This window comes from Osmia lignaria, unplaced genomic scaffold (genome assembly GCF_051020975.1).
Source record: "Osmia lignaria lignaria isolate PbOS001 unplaced genomic scaffold, iyOsmLign1 scaffold0041, whole genome shotgun sequence".
Lineage (NCBI taxonomy): Eukaryota > Metazoa > Arthropoda > Insecta > Hymenoptera > Megachilidae > Osmia > Osmia lignaria.
The window spans coordinates 322,501-327,500 of NW_027478182.1; positions in this window are offsets into that span (position 1 = coordinate 322,501).

Here is a 5,000-nt window from a genome sequence, read left to right on the forward strand (position 1 = left end):
CGTTAGTTTAATAGCGTTTAACGATGGATCCACGGTACAGAATGCAAAAATATGATTGTTAAAATTTTCGACTAATCGGTTCTAAGAGGCGAAGCAATACGCCGCTGGGACTTTGAAATATTTCGGAGCGCACCTAAAGTTCGTTATTTTGGCTAAACGGAGCGAAAATCTGCATTTATACCATCACGGACGTTAGTTTAATAGCGTTTAACGATCGATCCACGGTACAGAATGCAAAAATATGATTGTTAAAATTTTCGACTAATCGGTTCTAAGAGGCGAAGCAATACGCCGCTGGGACTTTGAAATATTTCGGAGCGCACCTAAAGTTCGTTATTTTGGCTAAACGGAGCGAAAATCTGCATTTATACCATCACGGACGTTAGTTTAATAGCGTTTAACGATGGATCCACGGTACAGAATGCAAAAATATGATTGTTAAAATTTTCGACTAATCGGTTCTAAGAGGCGAAGCAATACGCCGCTGGGACTTTGAAATATTTCGGAGCGCACCTAAAGTTCGTTATTTTGGCTAAACGGAGCGAAAATCTGCATTTATACCATCACGGACGTTAGTTTAATAGCGTTTAACGATCGATCCACGGTACAGAATGCAAAAATATGATTGTTAAAATTTTCGACTAATCGGTTCTAAGAGGCGAAGCAATACGCCGCTGGGACTTTGAAATATTTCGGAGCGCACCTAAAGTTCGTTATTTTGGCTAAACGGAGCGAAAATCTGCATTTATACCATCACGGACGTTAGTTTAATAGCGTTTAACGATGGATCCACGGTACAGAATGCAAAAATATGATTGTTAAAATTTTCGACTAATCGGTTCTAAGAGGCGAAGCAATACGCCGCTGGGACTTTGAAATATTTCGGAGCGCACCTAAAGTTCGTTATTTTGGCTAAACGGAGCGAAAATCTGCATTTATACCATCACGGACGTTAGTTTAATAGCGTTTAACGATCGATCCACGGTACAGAATGCAAAAATATGATTGTTAAAATTTTCGACTAATCGGTTCTAAGAGGCGAAGCAATACGCCGCTGGGACTTTGAAATATTTCGGAGCGCACCTAAAGTTCGTTATTTTGGCTAAACGGAGCGAAAATCTGCATTTATACCATCACGGACGTTAGTTTAATAGCGTTTAACGATGGATCCACGGTACAGAATGCAAAAATATGATTGTTAAAATTTTCGACTAATCGGTTCTAAGAGGCGAAGCAATACGCCGCTGGGACTTTGAAATATTTCGGAGCGCACCTAAAGTTCGTTATTTTGGCTAAACGGAGCGAAAATCTGCATTTATACCATCACGGACGTTAGTTTAATAGCGTTTAACGATCGATCCACGGTACAGAATGCAAAAATATGATTGTTAAAATTTTCGACTAATCGGTTCTAAGAGGCGAAGCAATACGCCGCTGGGACTTTGAAATATTTCGGAGCGCACCTAAAGTTCGTTATTTTGGCTAAACGGAGCGAAAATCTGCATTTATACCATCACGGACGTTAGTTTAATAGCGTTTAACGATGGATCCACGGTACAGAATGCAAAAATATGATTGTTAAAATTTTCGACTAATCGGTTCTAAGAGGCGAAGCAATACGCCGCTGGGACTTTGAAATATTTCGGAGCGCACCTAAAGTTCGTTATTTTGGCTAAACGGAGCGAAAATCTGCATTTATACCATCACGGACGTTAGTTTAATAGCGTTTAACGATCGATCCACGGTACAGAATGCAAAAATATGATTGTTAAAATTTTCGACTAATCGGTTCTAAGAGGCGAAGCAATACGCCGCTGGGACTTTGAAATATTTCGGAGCGCACCTAAAGTTCGTTATTTTGGCTAAACGGAGCGAAAATCTGCATTTATACCATCACGGACGTTAGTTTAATAGCGTTTAACGATGGATCCACGGTACAGAATGCAAAAATATGATTGTTAAAATTTTCGACTAATCGGTTCTAAGAGGCGAAGCAATACGCCGCTGGGACTTTGAAATATTTCGGAGCGCACCTAAAGTTCGTTATTTTGGCTAAACGGAGCGAAAATCTGCATTTATACCATCACGGACGTTAGTTTAATAGCGTTTAACGATCGATCCACGGTACAGAATGCAAAAATATGATTGTTAAAATTTTCGACTAATCGGTTCTAAGAGGCGAAGCAATACGCCGCTGGGACTTTGAAATATTTCGGAGCGCACCTAAAGTTCGTTATTTTGGCTAAACGGAGCGAAAATCTGCATTTATACCATCACGGACGTTAGTTTAATAGCGTTTAACGATGGATCCACGGTACAGAATGCAAAAATATGATTGTTAAAATTTTCGACTAATCGGTTCTAAGAGGCGAAGCAATACGCCGCTGGGACTTTGAAATATTTCGGAGCGCACCTAAAGTTCGTTATTTTGGCTAAACGGAGCGAAAATCTGCATTTATACCATCACGGACGTTAGTTTAATAGCGTTTAACGATCGATCCACGGTACAGAATGCAAAAATATGATTGTTAAAATTTTCGACTAATCGGTTCTAAGAGGCGAAGCAATACGCCGCTGGGACTTTGAAATATTTCGGAGCGCACCTAAAGTTCGTTATTTTGGCTAAACGGAGCGAAAATCTGCATTTATACCATCACGGACGTTAGTTTAATAGCGTTTAACGATGGATCCACGGTACAGAATGCAAAAATATGATTGTTAAAATTTTCGACTAATCGGTTCTAAGAGGCGAAGCAATACGCCGCTGGGACTTTGAAATATTTCGGAGCGCACCTAAAGTTCGTTATTTTGGCTAAACGGAGCGAAAATCTGCATTTATACCATCACGGACGTTAGTTTAATAGCGTTTAACGATGGATCCACGGTACAGAATGCAAAAATATGATTGTTAAAATTTTCGACTAATCGGTTCTAAGAGGCGAAGCAATACGCCGCTGGGACTTTGAAATATTTCGGAGCGCACCTAAAGTTCGTTATTTTGGCTAAACGGAGCGAAAATCTGCATTTATACCATCACGGACGTTAGTTCAATAGCGTTTAACGATCGATCCACGGTACAGAATGCAAAAATATGATTGTTAAAATTTTCGACTAATCGGTTCTAAGAGGCGAAGCAATACGCCGCTGGGACTTTGAAATATTTCGGAGCGCACCTAAAGTTCGTTATTTTGGCTAAACGGAGCGAAAATCTGCATTTATACCATCACGGACGTTAGTTCAATAGCGTTTAACGATCGATCCACGGTACAGAATGCAAAAATATGATTGTTAAAATTTTCGACTAATCGGTTCTAAGAGGCGAAGCAATACGCCGCTGGGACTTTGAAATATTTCGGAGCGCACCTAAAGTTCGTTATTTTGGCTAAACGGAGCGAAAATCTGCATTTATACCATCACGGACGTTAGTTCAATAGCGTTTAACGATCGATCCACGGTACAGAATGCAAAAATATGATTGTTAAAATTTTCGACTAATCGGTTCTAAGAGGCGAAGCAATACGCCGCTGGGACTTTGAAATATTTCGGAGCGCACCTAAAGTTCGTTATTTTGGCTAAACGGAGCGAAAATCTGCATTTATACCATCACGGACGTTAGTTTAATAGCGTTTAACGATGGATCCACGGTACAGAATGCAAAAATATGATTGTTAAAATTTTCGACTTATCGGTTCTGGATCACTGAAAAATCAAAAAAAATTATTAATTTTGATTAATTAAATTACATATGTAGTTTTATATTGTTATAGTCTCGTATTTGTTAATGTTTTGTCGTAAGAAAATGCAAAAATATCGTTTTAATGTTTTCGTCTCATCGGTTCTGGATCGCTGAAAAATCAAAAAAAAATATTAATTTTCATTAATTAAATTACAAATGGAGTTTTATATTGCTATAGTCGCTTATTTGTTAATGTTTTACCGTAAGAAAATGCAAAAATATCGTTTTAATATTTTCATCTCATCGGTTCTGGGCGGTTTTAAAATTTTTTAAAATATTAATTAAACCCATGATTTACATGAGAATGTGAATTTATTATGTCCTGCATGTTAATTTATTAATTTTCATGTATAGAACGTTATAAAATGAAAGGATATGTTCGACGATATTTTCAGTCTAAGTTTTACCGTGCCGGCGGGATGGTACGCTCTCACGGCGGTTTGCACAGGCATACGCCTGGGCGTAAGCCCATGCGTCGCCGACCTAGCGGCCGGCCGTTCGGTATTTATAGGAAGGCACTTTCGGTTCGCTCGGACCGGTCGGGAGTAGCGTCGAGCGTGTGGCTCTTTTATGACTTCGGTTGAAAAGCAGTCTACCGCTCCTCGAGAATATACTTTCTCGACTATTCTCGTTCCGGTTTTCCGTTGCGGATTATTATTAATCTCCACACAGCATTACCACGGGTCGGTGTCTAAGACCGAATGGCCCATATGTGGTGAGCCTTGTAATATAAGGCTGGTGACCTGTATGCACTTATAAATGTTGCATACTTGTACAAACTGAGCATCAACTGTCTGTAACCAAAATTTGTTAAAACTGAAAAAGTTATAAGATTGTATAAAATTTTTGAACCAAGAAAGTAGTGTTAGACGAAAATTCGTTCTATCACTTTTAGAAGGGAGACTGTTTGGAAATATTTAAAGTATAAAATACACAAAAGTCCACTGAATTATGAACAAAATTACGTCCCTGAATTTAAGAAAAGTCAAGAGGTGTCAGAAATAAAATCCTCTCTGATACGTTCAGAGAGGAAAATAAGTATGGAGAGAGGAGTAAAAATGAAAGAAGTTTTAAGGCTGGGGAAACTTCTAAAGGAGAGAGATTCCAACATATCTAATATGTACATTTAAAGCAAGTCCAAGGAACTCTCTCCGTTAATGTTTGAAAAGGTGTGTGCAGATGGAGGAGAAATGTATAAAGTACAGAGACGAGGTTGGTGGGCCCGCTCTAATGATAAAGATTATAAAATTTGGTGGCAAAATGA